At 43.9% G+C, this 15,822-nt stretch overlaps 1 long non-coding RNA gene across 2 annotated transcripts in view; it reads right to left on the reverse strand.

The window, feature by feature from the left end:
- Nucleotides 1–2,594: 2,594 nt before the first annotated feature.
- The window catches only part of LOC144613804 (uncharacterized), a 273,378-nt gene continuing 260,150 nt past the window's right edge, over nt 2,595–15,822 (reverse strand). For both annotated transcript variants that reach the window (XR_013551226.1, XR_013551227.1), the window contains 2 exons: nt 9,794–9,866; nt 2,595–5,303 (listed from right to left, as the gene is read on the reverse strand). This is a non-coding gene — a long non-coding RNA (uncharacterized LOC144613804). The remainder of the gene's footprint in view (nt 5,304–9,793; nt 9,867–15,822) is intronic.

A 15,822-nucleotide genomic window follows, 5' to 3' on the forward strand; every position in this document is an offset into this window, starting at 1 on the left:
ATAGTTCGTTAAGAGTCACATCCGGAGAGCTCTAGTACTGTGGTGCAATCATCTGACATGTAGAAATAGATAGCAGGGTAGACACCTATTGGATTTCCAGCCCAACAACATCCCTTGCCTGGGAACTTCCTCTCCTGCTACATGGTTCTCATGTTATCTTACACCTTGACAACAGTTGGTTAGTCACAGGAGAAAGATGTTGCTATATTTAAGACATTGAATCTGTTCTTTGAGATTCTTGGATCTGGAATGAAAAGGGTTCAATCATTTCCCCCCTGCTGTGGCTATAAGTTCCAAAGTTGGAGACATACCTAGTTCTCTGCTATGTGGAGAAGTGGAGCCTTTGGAGAGGTGGAGGAATGTAGCTGACACCCGAGTGAAGAAGAGATAAGAGACAAATAACAGCCTTGATATTGTCACATTCTTAGTATAGACTGTTCTTGCATCTCAAGTGAATTCTTGTCCTTTTAGTGTCTCTGTGAAGTATGACAAATTCCCTCCCAATTAATGTCTCATTTTTCTAGGTTGGGTTGGTCTCTATCATTTATAACCCAAAGAGAGTCCCAATTATTATCATTGTCACAATATTAAAATAGCTTTTCAATTTAAAAATAAACTGGAAATAAAAATAGTGTTTACAAAAATGGAATTTTATGTGTGATTGCAAAATGAACTTCAACAGACTTCCCAGAACTTGTATATCACCCTTCAGATCCAGAGCTGAGAAAATATTGCCCCTGGACACACGGTGGGTGCTTTTCTTGTCCATGTACCTTTAAGTCCATGTAATGTCCTTACACCCCACCCACCACAGATCATGAGGACAGATCAATCTCCAACTTTTTTTTCTACAGCACCAAGCTCAGGTATATCCTAATCCATTCCTCCTTTTTAAAATGCTTATAAAAATATCTATATTTGTCCTTTTTTGAGTAACTGTGTCTGCCTTGTTGTATTGTTCTCTTGGCTTTACATTCAGATCTCACTAGATGGCTTTACCTTAGGGACATTTCCTTCCAGATGTTTTTGCCCTGAACCACTTTAGGTATGCCACACCTTGGGTAAGATGCAGTTTGGGCAACTTGAGATGTGATATTGAACTATGATCAATGGTGTGATAGAGTCAGCTTGCACACTAGCTCATAGCACCTGATTGTGTATATGTCCTCCCACTTTCGTATTCAGTGCCATCTCGTGAGTCGCTTGAAGTCAGCCATGGTGGGAGAACTATTTACATCGTGGAAATTAGAAAACACAACAAGTCATGTTTGTTGTCTCTGAAAAATGCTTAGAGATTTTAAACATTTACCAACATATCACTAGCCACCACCCACTTAAATCATTAAAAAGGGGAACCGATTTTGACATGTCTGTTAAGCATATATGATATTTATAATCTTAATTATTATTTTACTTTTTTTTTTTGGCCAAAGAGTCCATCAAAATAATCAGATGTGTTATAGAGAACACTTAACTGCATCCCCTACTCAGGCTGTCCAGTCACTACTATTGCTAATATCAGCACCATGGACAGCGACAGTAAATCCATAAAGTGGCCAAGATTAGAAGAACCAAAAATATCTCAAAGTTAAGGGTCTGGGATTGGCAGTGGGTTGAAAATTAGAAGAGAGTAAGGAATCTAGGAAGGAAGAAGTAAGGGAGTATCTACTAATATCCAGGGCATTTCCTAGGTAACATACCCTGGATTTAAGTGTCAGGGTAAAAGCAGAAACCAGAAACCATGGATGTAAACAAACATAAGAGCATCAGCCTTATACAGCAATCGATGAAGGCAATTAGTTACAAATAGGTGAAAATGTAAGTTTCATGGTAAAATGTATGGCCCAACTATAAAATAGGTGGTCAGAAAATAGCCAAATCATGGGAAGTGGAGGATAAATACAAGAGAGTATAAGACATAGGAGATGGTAGCAGCAACATGGTCTATATACAAGGCAGAGAGTGTGGTGTGATGAACAGAACACAGGATGGGATTTGCCTTAGCTCTGCCGCTAATGTGCTGAGTGACCTTGGTCAGATCACTTGACCTTTCTAAACTCTGGTTTTCTCATCTGTGAAATGAGGATATTGAACTATATGATCTCTGAGGTTCGTATTAGCTCTATGACTTTGTGGAGAATTTTGCCCAAGCCAGAAAATTTCTTACATGCCCTCTTAGGAATTGGAAGTGGAATCCAATAAGTGGAACCCTTGGACTAGAGTAGAAATTAAAATGAGGTCCACTGAGATTTTGGCTTTCACATTTCCTTGAGACAATAAATTAGGATAGGTATTTGGAAGGGAAAAGAAAAAAAAAAGACCCTAGTATCCCAAAGAGATTCAGCCTCCTGAATCCATGGGTGTCCCCAAATAACTATCAAATGAATTAAATCTGAGACACAGTGTGATTTTACTGTCTGCTCCTTAATGCATTGTCATAATCCAAAAATCAGTTCTATGTTACAATTATTTGGAATTGAACATCACTTAAGTGCCAATTTTAAAGTCTAAGGTTAATCCAGATACAGAGGAAAAAAAGAGAATTCTTAAATACAACCTAACCCACAACACACAACCTAGTGAGAAGCTCAGAAAATATGTTTAGAAAGAAATATCCTCAGAACTGACTATAGAGATGAATGAACCACGAGTCCAGAAAATTGGTCAATTATTTATCAGAATTAATGAAAAAATGAAGCTGAATTTCAGAAAACTTCACCTGAGTTTATATTATTGATGTCCATAAAAAGCATTTAGGTAAGAAAGGAGCTATATAGAGTTCAACTCTTTCTTTGAAGAGTTGTCACACTACCCATGAGTGATGGGTTAGAATCAAATACCACATTTTGTCAAGTTTGGAATGTACAAGGGCAGGTGATCTGTTATGAGAAGATCATGTATTGATATATGATCTAACTGCCGTTCTGAAACACAAGCAGACATTTAAGGAGCTTCTGTGAAGGTACTGAGGACACCATTTATAGCACAGACATCCAGAGAAAGAATTATGTCAGTCCCTGATAAATAAGACTCCTACTGTGCCAAAGGAGAGGGACACATGTCTGGAGAATGTAATCCCAGGTCCTTCATTGTAGATTATAGGTTTATAGAAACACAGTGTTATTTAAAGTGTACAAGCATTTTCTTCAAATGCTTATTTAGTTTAAAGTTGACTGTCGTGGGCATGAAGAAATCTAGATGTAACATGGAAATCCATGTTATTGCCCATAACTAGAAACTTTGTTCTCTATTCTCCTCTCCCCTCTTTTAAAGGTTGTATCAGCTCACATAATGAGATTATATTGGATCCAACTCTTATTATATAGCCACTAATAGGAAATGTTCCTGTTTCAAAGACTTTTTTGCCCTAATAATCTGACCTTTAAATCACCATAAAACTTTAAATTCTTAGAACTTGATTGAACCTTGAAAAAGCATGTGCTCTGGCTGATGGTTAGGTAGTGACATAATTAGATAAATGTCTCTTGGGAGAACTGAGTATACCTGAGGTAGGTGCAAGGATTTGCACGTGATAAATGTAACTAACAAATTAGCAATCATAGTGATCATGGTGTTAAGTATGACCATCATCCAAGCTTTCAACAAAGGCTAAGACTGCTCTTTGCCCTCACTGTAGTAAGCACTGTACATGAGTTGGTCGTGGAGCCTGGCACTGTGCCCACTCTTAGAGAGCTCACAGGGTGGTGGGAGGGACTAGCAAGTAAATAACTAAAGAACATTAAACTCTGAGGAAACTTTGGGGTAGTAGAACAGTCATCAAGAAAAAAAATTAAAGGTTGTCAGGGAGCATTCTGGAATAGCCAGAGGGTTGAAGAAAAATTTGCCATGGCCTGTTCTCATTTCTAGGATTTCATAATTTTTGGTTCATGTGACTTTCATAAAGGGCTTTAATGAGGAGCCACGGGAGGAGGGGGTGTGAGGGGGGAAAATTAACAAGACATCGTCGGTGCCAAAGAATAAGCCATTTTGTGTAGTGACACCCATATTATGGTGTCCACTGGGGGCAGGGGTTTTCAGTGACTTGCATTATGAGGCAAGGGTTGAGATTCAAAAGCTGTCATCACAAGGAGACTCAATACTGCATCAGGAGCACACTAGTCATCTGCTTTAATAGTATGCAAACAACCTTGTCAGGTAGTGGATGAGCTGGCTGTGAGTCAAGCTGTCATATTCCAAGACAATTGAATTGATTTGTGTTTGCATTCTTCTTCTGTTTCTAATGCATATGGAAAATAAAAAGAGATGCTTTTCCATTTCTCTCTTCTGCAAGGGACCACCATATTCCATTATATTCTGGTTACTCCTTGGTGTTGTGTGTGAAATGTGGCTGTGAGATTTGGTTGGAGGGTAAATGTGGACCTATCTGATCGGATAGCCCCATAAGATGGCTTACATTCTGGCTTTATCGACTTCAGCAATCCGTGGTGTGCTACTAAATATTTTACAACCAGCTCCCTGGAGGCGGTGGTGTGGAAAGGAAGAAAAGCTCAGGTTTGTGGCATTTTCTGATTTCTATGGTGTAAGTACTCCCATTGGTGCTGATCTCAAGCTACTAACATGACGTCATTGAATGTGATGTTGGGAAAATGTGCTTGGTCGGTTCTCATGGACCTGCTACCAGCCAGCTCCAGTTGAGTACTGCCAGCAATCCCAACATGTACCCACAGCTAGATTCCTTGTACAAAGGGGACAGAAACGCCATCCTAATTCCCTGGTCAATACAAGGTGAGGAGAGCCGCTGTGTACAAGTATTCCAGGTGCCTATAGAAACAGACATGCCTCCCTTGCTAGGCAGCAATCTGGGGCTCGCATGGCCTCTTTAAGTAGGACGACCTTATACTTTATTATCTGGACAGGGATACTTTTGAGATAAAAGGGCACGTTATTAATAATTATACTAGGACAATGGTATCACAACCAGGGCTGTGCCTGGACAAATGGGGACAATGTGATCACTCTTCTTTAAGGCAAAGTGTGAAATTAGTAAAGAGGAAATCCTATGTCCATTTGAAGCCTCTTCTGGATTCTCCGTTCCTGGGCTTGATTCTCAGTCCACCTGGGAGAATGATGCTTAAGTCCCCACCCAGCCTGGGGCTGCAGCCGGTCGGGCAGAGGCAGGGTCTACATAGGTCACAAAACTCTGTTTTCAGATGCATATTTTCAACCACTGCAAATGTCCCTTCCTGTCTAAGCGACTGTGTCAGCAGCTAAATGCTCCTCTAGTTGGTCTGAGTCCAAACTTCCTGTTCTTCTCATTAAAAAGATAAAAAATACATAGGATTCTATGGAAGAAAAAGAAATTCCAGTAAATAATCCTCTATTTATACCACTCTAAATTTGCATCTAGCCCTTGCTTATGAGTGTGCAGATGTAATTATTGATGACTTATAATCAGTGTGGGCCAACTACTGGGTGTTCTGCTTGTTTCCATTTAACATTATTTCACATACTCATTTCCATATATTGACACAACCCACATGCTTATCATTTTTTATGTCAACATCGTACTCCATCATACTGACACATGCTAGTTTTACATCCTGTTCTCCAAAGACAAAATGTCCCAGGTCATCGTGACTGCAAGCCAGCAGGGAGAGCCGGCTGTTCAACAACTCTGGGGTTCTGATGGTCAGTGACCTGCCCAGTGGCTCTTCCACGGCCACAGCAGCTGAAGGTAGAGAATTTGGCCTTGGAGGTACAAGCCTTTGAAATGAGGGCTTGGCCTAGGGCCCTGAGACATAGAATTCACTTCCCCTATATTCAGAGTCCTGGCCCAGTTTGTGCTATTGCTTTGAATGAGTGCTGCTTTGGATCTTAGGCAAGATCAATAAACAGTATAAGGGAAAAGGGAAATACTTAAGTGCAACCTTCAGCTTGAACCTAAGGCTGAGTTAATTAAATTTGATTATCTTCTTGTTTGGGTTAAAGTCTCATCTTTTGGGTAGTGAACATGCTCTTTATCAAGGGTGTCTAGGCAGGAGGTTTAACATACCCCTCCTACATGCCGGCCTCTACTTTAAGCACTTTATGCATATTAACTCACTAAATCCTCACAACTGTATGAGGTACGTACTGTTATTCTCCCCCATCTTATCAGTGGGGGAACTGAGGCACAGAGAAGTTAAATAACTTGCCCAAGTTACAAAGTTAGTGTGTAGCAGATCTGAGATTTGAACACAAGTGGTGGGGCTCCAGCGTCTATGCCTTGAGCTACCACTACCACATTCTTCTAACGAAATTCCAGTCCGTTCATCCAGAAGTGGGCCTGGCCTTCCTCTGCCCATGGCCCCCTTCTGCCCCAGGCCAGACCAGGCCATCTTCAGCCTCAGAGGAAGAACCCTAGACAGGATGGACTGATTTCATTCATCTGAGCCTTGTGGGTTGAACGGTAGAAAATAGCTAAAATGATTAACCCCAATTTTGCCTCTAATTTCCTTCCTAAATAGATTTTTCCCCTGTTGATGAAATCTGTCTCAATTTGGGGGTGGGTGGGTAGGTAGGGGAGTCTGGACTGATTTTGTATCAGAAGGTCTCACATGTCTGCAGGGAGAAATATAGGGAGGGATTATATTCTTCAAATATGGTGGAGAAGCCACAGCTTCTATTATGGTTTATCCATCCACCCATCCATCCATCCATCCATCCATCCACCCACCTATCATCTCTTTCCCTATCTATCTGTCTATCATCTATCTATCATCTACCTACCTATCATCTAGTTCTCTATCTCTCATCTATCATCTATCCACCTATTTATCTATCTAACCATCATTTTTGCAGGAGGTTGATAATAGCAGTATTGAGGCCACCGATCAGGATGCTGCCTGGTTTGTCACCCCGCCACAGCCCTGTTTATGGCCATCATAAAATGTCTGTGGATAGTCCAACAGCTGATTTTCCAGGGTCTTTTTCTACTGTCTGAGTGATCAGAAAAAAAATCTATCAGCTGGAGAAATTAAGCCATTTTTCTTCAGGGGAGAGAAATGGAGTAGCAGGCTTTCCACATTAAAATGCTATAGTGGATTCCAGATGAATGAAAAATTGGTCTGCATAGTAATGAGACTCAAGAGAGATTTGGAAGGGTTGTAACTGGCTCTTGGAAGAGACACAGGGTGGGACAGTACATTCAGCCTGGTAGAGTCAGGAAAGTGAGGGTCTGGGGGCTTCCACTCAGGGGAGCCCGGTGCCAGGACATCACCCTCTTTATTTTTCCTGCCATTTGTTTTTCCAAAAGGCTTGTTTGTCCAGGCAGTTGTTTTAGAAAGGTGCAATTGCTGGGCTGTTCTTCTAATTACTGCCCGTTCCCTCTGGTGCCATGGACTAGGTGTCCGACAGAAGTCCCCCTGCCCCTCACAACTCATCCGGGCCAAGTCTGTCGGAAAGAAGGGTTCAGCCTTGGGAGGGCACAGGGCCCATCACAGAGGAAGAACGTTTACCCAGCTTTGGACGATTAACCCAGATATAATCCAGGTATAATGTATATGACTGGCCGGAAACCTAATCATGGCCTGTTTCTGGACCTTAACAAATAGGAGCGGCCACTCTGTTGACAGTAAGCAGGTTAGTGGGAAGCCACAAAAGCAAGAGAATTCACTTAAGGATGCCAGTCCAGACCCCGCCCTCACTGGGGATTAGCTTCCTGTGGGCTTCGCCCGCCTGACCTTCCTGATTTGCCCTGGAGTTCCTGTCTCAAAGGGCCATTTCTCACCTGGGGGCTCTTGGGGACAGAGGCTGATTTGTCTTGTCACTCTTTTTCTGGGTGAGTCTTCTGCCGACAGCCAGGTCTCACTCCTGAGAAGGGCCCCTTTGTGGTAGAGGGAGAACAGGGCCCTGCCAACCTGAATGCAAATCTTACCTGCTAGGTGGGTGGCTTAATGGCTCTGAGGGTCAGTTATGTCATTGATAAGGTGGGATGACGATACCTATCAGCAGATGCTGTATCTGTGTGGCAGGTGCCCAACAAATCGTAGCTACTATTTCATTATTATTTGTCTGCATGGCATGAGTAGAGGGGCCCCAAATTCCTGCTACTCCCGGCACTGCCTGATCTCCAGTATCTACGGTTCAACCATCATTTCACTTATTTCTCTCTAATTTCATTCCAGGGGGGTTTATGTGCTCTTCTCCCTGCAGTCCTCTTAAAAAGCAAGTATTCACGAGAAAGGCAACACATCAGACCGGCCATTTTCACATTTTTTCCCACAAAACATCCTAAAGGCAGCAGGGAGCGAGCTTGTGCATTCTGGGATCAAGCCATACGGCCTAGCAAGTGCGAAGTTTCTTTGAGGTTTTTCCTTAAAAGTTCTTGCAAACTTTGAAGTTGACTCTGTAATGTAAGCATACTCCAGATGATTTAATCAGAATAAAAAGGAAAGTTGGATGCTGCAGAGAGGGGAGTAATGATGACGCTCCGGTCTGTGGTTCTGAACGCTGCTCGCCAGCCTGAGGAACCTTATATACAGCTGCCCAGACCGGGGCTGGACGGTCACCTTGAGACCCAGCCCTGCCCACCGGAGACCAGGCCCAGAGTGGGGAGGGTCACCAGAGCTGCCACTGGTCACAGCACTGCCGGGGCTGCGTAGCATCATTTCTCTGACTGATGCGGAAGGGGAGGGGGCATCGATGCCATTGTTTCTCAGAGGACAGAGCTCGGGGAAGGTTCTCTAGACTCCGAGTCCAGGACAGAATTTCCTGATAATCTTAGCAGGGCCTGTACAGGCTCGCATGTGGATGCCTCCTCCCAGCCCAGGGCCCCCAGGAGGCAGTAGCTCTGCGCATCCGGCTCTTCCCGCAGTCAGACGAGGGGGAGGCGGCCGCATGCAGGCTGGCCAGGATCTTCCCACTTCAGGTTTTCCAGTTTGCCCGACCAGGCAGGCCCCAGGCTTGGATTTCTGCTGAGGCAGGTGGACCCCTGGGACCTGACCTCTGCCCCCTGTCCCTCGGCAGGGCCAGTTGTCAAGGAGATGACAGGATTGAATTCCGAGTTGAGGGAACCAATCTTGTCTGCCTAATTTTATCTTCACACTCTTCCTCCGCCTTCCCTTCCTCCCTCTCTTCCTTCTTTTTTAATCTCCTGTGGCCATTAAAAGAATGGAGATCGTTTCCTAAATAGTGACCAAATCATTATTCGACATTCTGCTGGCTTTTAGGAAATCTCTGCCGCAGGGTTTATTTTGTATGTAATACACACAGTACTGCCTTACATTATAGATAGCTTCCAAACACTTCGACAAACTCACCTGTAATCATCACCAGATCCTAGACTATTATCTACAATTGTCTGATGCAAAAAATGTAAATTAAAAGGCAAGACCCACAGCCAACCAGTGACTGAGATGGGCTTGGATCCCAGGTCTCCTGGCCGGCAGTTTAGAGCTGGCCAAAACTTCAGATGGGGTGTCGATCTGTCCCTGGGCCCTCCCGAGACACTGCACCTCTGGGAACAGAGTAAATGCAGTTGGTCAGCTGCAAACAGCTGGGCTCTGAGCTCATTTCCATGCCTGGTTCGGATGATGCTGAGGCATATGGTACTCAGCTGATGGGAGGTGGCATCATCTGTATTCTTTGTCAAAAGCTGTCAACTTCCCGGGACAAATCTGGAAATGGTGCTTCCTATTTCTCCATTTGACAACCACTTGCTCCTGCTCACTTCAGGACAAGAAAAATACGTGACATTTCTAAAACTCCACTTGCCAGGGCATCTTTGAAGTTAACTTAGAAGCTTGCAAAGAAATGAAATAAAATGACAGCCCAATCAATGGGATAGACTTACCCTCCTCCTCTTGGAGGGTGATGAGGCGGTCGAGTCCACATGAAGAGGGGGTCCTTTTCTGTTCACCTGGTACCTGCAAAAATTCTTAAAATTAGTCCCCTTTGTCCAACATCCTTCCACTGTGTAACCCAGAGTCATTTTTGTTTGTTCTTTTTTCGATTGTTAGTAAAGGACAATTAGCTGGAAAGGGCCTGGCTGTACCAGGACTCAGGAGAGCCTGACCCCAAGGATGCCAGGCCCAGCTAAGGGGATGCCCTACTTCTTTCTTGCCTCCACTCACTCTTTGGCTAGAACTCCCCTCTCTGGGCCTCATCCCAGCCATCCCTCCCCTAAGTCCTCAGGATCCTCACCCACATAATGTATAGCAGCCAAATGTCTTTCTTCCGCCCACAGAGATGTTCCCAACCTGTATTTCCAGTTATTTTCACGAGCACGAATAAACTTCTCTGTAGGGTTACGGTAGATACTGATTTGCCTATGACTGTCTCAGTATGACTGTGACAGCATAATCATGAACTGCATGTTCCTTTTGAATCGAGTAAAATATCCTGGTTTGAATGTCCTGATTTTACTTTGAATCGAGTAAAATATCGAGTAAATGACCTGATCTCTCAGTTATCAGGCTCTTGAGGCAGGACGCCTTCCTTTCACATTACCTATATGTGAGTGGCCCCCATACAGAATCATAGCATGCCACATAGAGGGGGAAAGAGCTATGGGTGGTGGGCCTCTTGGATGGCTTGCCTCATTGAGTTACAAGTTCACTTCTCTCGGTTTCCTCAAGATTAGTATGCACTAGAACAGAGCTTCTCAAACTTGTTGGTCTCAGAAGACTTTCACATTCTTATTTTTTAAATTTTTTTTTAATGTTTATTTATTTTTGAGACAGAGAGAGACAGAGCATGAACAGGGGAGGGTCAGAGAGAGAGGGAGACACAGAATCCGAAACAGGCTCCAGGCTCCGAGCTGTCAGCACAGAGCCCGACGCGGGGCTCGAACCCATGGACCGCGAGATCGTGACCTGGGCTGAAGTCGGCGCTCAACTGACTGAGCCACCCAGGTGCCCGACTTTCACATTCTTAAAAGTATTGAGGACTCCAAAGAGTTGTTTGGTTTTTTTTTTGAGGTTGATTATATGTAACATATTTAACCCATTAGAAACTAAAATGAAGAAAAATTGAAACCATGAATTATTTAGAACAATAATTTAGAACCTATTAACATAAACTATATTTTTATGAAAAATAACTATATTTTCTGATACAAAGAAGTGTAGCAAGAGGAGTGATTTGATTTAAATTTAGCAAGAAGACTGGCACTGCTTTACATTTTTGTAAATCTCTTCGGTATGTTGTGTGATAGTGAAAAGCCAGATTCCCACATCTGCTTCTGTATTCGATCTTGCATCAACCCCCAACATGGATTCTCTGCAAAACTCTACTGTGCTCTCTACTCAAGAGAGAAAGAGAACGAGAAAGGCAGATAAAGTCTAGCAATACTAAGCAAATAGTTTTGCCACTGTGGACCCTGGAAAGCATCCCATGGGTCTGGAGCCATACTTTGAAAACTGTTGCATTGGGTATTCAGTTAGTACCTGTTGACTAAAACAACTTTTCATGTGAAAAATCTATAAGAGAAATGTGGAAACTTCCCAGGGTGCTGGGGTGGGAGGAGATATTACTTGTACTTGCTTGGTTGTTCCTATATCATGCAAGCAGCTACCTAAGATGTCATAGTATGGTTCAAATGGGGGGGGGGGGCGTGGGGGGGGCTATCATAAAAAACTATATCATAAAACCTCTTTTCCATAGAAAATGGTGAAACAAAGTCCAAGCAAGAAATTAGCAAAATTTCGAACATATTTGTGTCTGTCTGAGAGGGTTGCATGCAATTCTCAAGTCACTGGGGGCTTAGAAGAAGGAATGTTCTTTCTCGTCTAATGAAATTATAAACCTCCCAAGGTTGGGGCTATATTTCTCTTTCTTTAGATCTGTGTTGTCTAATACAGGAGTCACTAGCCACCCATGGCTCCGAGCCCTTGAAAGGTGGCTAACCAGGTTGAGATGTGCTGTAAATATAAAATGCACACTGGGTTTTGAAGACTTGGTATGAAAGCAAATATAAAATATCCATGAATCACTTTAAAATATTGATTACTTATTGAAATGGTATGTTAGATATATTCAGTTAAATAAAATATACTATTAAATTAATTTCACAACCAAGATGTCCTTACATACAATGGAATATTATTCAATGCTAAAAAGAAGTGAGCTATCAAGCCATGAAAAGACGCAGAGGAGGCTTAAATGCATATTACCAAGTGAAAGAAGCTAAACTGAGAAACTATATAACTGTAAGATTTCAGTTATATCTGGAAAAAGCCAATCTATGGGAACATTAAAAAGGTGAGTGGGGATGGAGTCAGGGAGAGGGAGGAAGGGGTGAATGGGTGGAACACAGGAGAATTTTTAGGGCAGTGAAACTATTCTGTATGATATTATGAAGGTGATCTAATCATTTATACATTTGTCAAAACCTATGTGCTCTGTTTTCTGTACAACGCAAAGAGTGAACCCTAATGTAAACCATGGGCGTTAACAATAATACATCAACATTGGCTCATCGAGTGTAACAAATGTTCCACACTACTGCAAAATGTCGGCGAAATTGTGTGTGTAATGGGAGGGTGGGGTGCGTGGTGGTGGTAAAGATATATGGGAGCCCTGTATTACTGCTTAATTTTTCTGTAAATCTAAAACTGCTCCCAAAAATAAAATCTATTAATTAAAAACATTAATGTCACTTGCTTTTTTGGTACTTTTATTAATGTGTCCACTAGAAAAACTAAAATTGCGTTCGTGGCTGACGTGTGTGGCTTGTGTTGTGTGTTTCTATTGGCTACTTCTCATTGAGTCACCACTCAGACTCCTAGACTACCTTGCCAGGTGCTTGAGGGACAGAAACACTTAGCAAGGGTTTTCTTGGCTTGCAGAACCAGCAGGCAAGTGATCATTTGCAAAACAAATAAAATAATTCATTAAGGCCCAGAAAGATCAACAGGGCTGATGGGCTCCATTTGAGTGGGGGGTGGGGGGAGGACATTCATACCCCCAGAGGGCTTTGGCTTCTAGCTGCTTCTGATTGAGCACTTGAGCTAGTGTGTGGGGCTTGAGCACCGGTCAGGTGGCCAGCTGGCAAGCCAGTCATGGTCCCTCACCCCAGGGGTGACCAGGCCTTAGAAGGCGCCCGGTAGGGGGTGTGCTTTCCCAGGCTTGCAAGGGGCCAGTCTCCACAGGGAGGAGGGATCCAGGGCCCTGGCTTCTCTGGATGGAACAGATCCTGGGGCCAACTCGGTCTCAGACCCGACAGAAATCCCTAACCTTGCAAAATACATTGGTAGCTGGTGTCTTTAATCAAATTCCTGTGGTTTTGCAGAGAGACCTGTGAGTAGTCCTTTTTTTTTTTTTTTTAAATACATGCAGAAGTAGGTGTGAAACAACCTTCTCCCCAGTCCCACCTCTGCTGAGCCAGTCTTCATCCCAGGGGGGTTTTCCTGGGGCGGTTGCTTTCTCTGAGACTGGGTCCCCTCTGCTGCTCATCTCTGCAACCAAAAGATCTGAATGCTGAGACTAGGCCTCCTGCCCCGGGGCTCTTGGACTTAATCAGGCCTGTGGTCTGAATTCAGATGTAGGATCGGCACAGCCTGAAGTCCCCACGGGGTGCTTGGAGGCATCCCTTCATTCCCCAAATACCTTCCTCCACTTATTTTTGTTTTAAGTTGGGAAATACTCCAAACACACAGAAAAGCACAGAGAATACTGTGCCCACCATCCAGATGTAACAAATGTTAATGTTTTGCCATAAGGCTTCAGATGACTTTTTAGTTTTTAATTAAAAAAAAATATCTTTAGTCATTCATTTCATTTTATTTTATTATGCTTATTTTATTTTTGAGAGAGAGGGGGGCATGCAGAGAGAGATGGTGACAGAGGATTAGAAGCAGGCTCTGTGCTGACGGCAGAGACGATGCAGGGCTCGAGCTCATGAATGGTGAGATGGTGACCTGAGCCCAAGTTGGACACATGCTCAACCAACTTAACCACCCAGCCACCCCTTCAGATCGCTTTTTTAAAGAAATAATCTGCTATGGGTAGAGTTGGATAAAGCATCACCAACTATTCCCAGCCTTTGCCTTCTCTCTGCCTGGAGGGACCCTCTCTCCTGACATTGCTAAATTCCACGCCACTCAGGTTTCATGCGCTATCTGCACACATAGCCGTAGTCAACATGCATTCCTGGTTTTAGCAATGTCCAATAAATAATCATTGAATGCCTAGGATGTAGTAGCCGCTATTGTAGGCATTGAGGATGGAGCGATGACACAACACAATCTCAACACTGGAGCTTAAATTCCAGTGACAGAGGGGGTGGGGGGAGGGTGTTGGCAATTGAAAACCCAGCACATGAGTGTGCTGAAGAAAAATAAAGCAGGGAAGGGAGCCCTTCTGCGAGCTGCAGGCTGACCGCCTGTCTCCCAAAGGCTTTTTGCTTTGCTTTGACTTCTCTTCCATGGTGGTCAGTCTTCTCGGTCGGAGCCCTGTCGCCCTAAGGGGTCTGCATTTGCTTCTTCGGGGAGCATCCAGGGCTCCCTGGTTTGTGAACGATTTCATAAGAATTCCTCAGCGTGGAGCTCCAGCCTCCCACTGGTAGCTCACATTCAGACTTCACCTCTGTGGGAGGCTCAGTTTTGGGATTCCAACTTCACACGGGAGACATTTCTCCTCTGGTGCCCAGGCACCTGACACATCTCTTGGCCATTTCCCTGAACCATCGGGAAAGATCTTCCAGTCTTGTCCTCCCGGAGGGGGCAGGTCCTCCGACGGCTTGGTAGAGGCAGGGTCTCCCATCTGCAAACTTGGGCTCCACGCTGTGTGTGCTGTTTGTGCGCTGGCCACCAGCACCCACGTCCGGGACCTACATCCCCCTGGCTCTCCAGTGCTTGGAGGCTCCATTTCATAGTCCATGCCTCTGGCACCTGGGGAGTTTTATTTCTTTCTTTTCGACGTGTCTCAAAATTTACAACATTTCTGTCTGTATTTTATCCAGGACTTTGGTGTGTTTGGAGCAGGAGGGGGTCCACATCACCTCTGATTTCTGTACTGCCTGGACTTTAAACCATCTCTTTATTGGCTGGTCTCAGCGCCTTACCTCCCTCTGGTCACCAGCATGTGTGTGGGAGCACGATTCTAGAGCCAGACTCTGGGCTGGAATTCTGGCACCATTGCTTATTAAATGTACACCCGGGGAAAGTTAACTAGCCTCAGTTTCTTCATCTGCGAAGGGAAGACAATCCTAATACTGACCTCCTTGGGTTGTCAGGAAGATCATGTTAGTTTTGGTAAAGTGCCCACAGTGGCATCCGGAACCTAGTGAGTGCCATAAAGGTACTATTTGTCATGATTTTCTTGTTGCCATTTTGGAAAACAGACCCCAGAGTTGGAGTCCAAGCCAGTCAGCTTCAGGGCAAGCGGATGATGCGGGAGGATGAGCCATCCAGCTGTGGCCTCAGAAGGGAGTGGTTTTGCCAGTATGAGGCACTATACTTCTTTGATTAAAAAAAAAAAATTAAAAATTAACGAGGAAAAGAAGGCATTTTAGATTTTGGCTCTCTCCTGTGATTTTGAGGAAGGAGTCTGAGTTTTTACTGAGGTTTTTGTCTGGGCCACTTTTACATTTATTTTTTATTGAGAAGAATATTACTTCCTGGTAGATGGTGTCTAGGAAACATTTTAAAGTACTCCTGTGGGACGCTAAGTGGCTGGTGAGTTTCTCCTCCTGACATTTTGAAGTAAGAGCCGAGGCTGCTCTTCCCGTGCCTTGCCGTAACCCACCTGGCTGCATCAGGCTGCAAAGATGTTTGCTGTGGATGGACTTTCCCTCCATAAAGACTGGGAATTCTGGCCTGGGCCCCGGTGTCAACTTTGGGGATTAAGAATAATTGGATACATAAACTTTTATTTCATGCT

The sequence above is a fragment of the Panthera onca genome, chromosome D3 (assembly GCF_046562875.1).
Source record: "Panthera onca isolate mPanOnc1 chromosome D3, mPanOnc1 haplotype 2, whole genome shotgun sequence".
Taxonomy (NCBI): Eukaryota; Metazoa; Chordata; class Mammalia; order Carnivora; family Felidae; genus Panthera; species Panthera onca.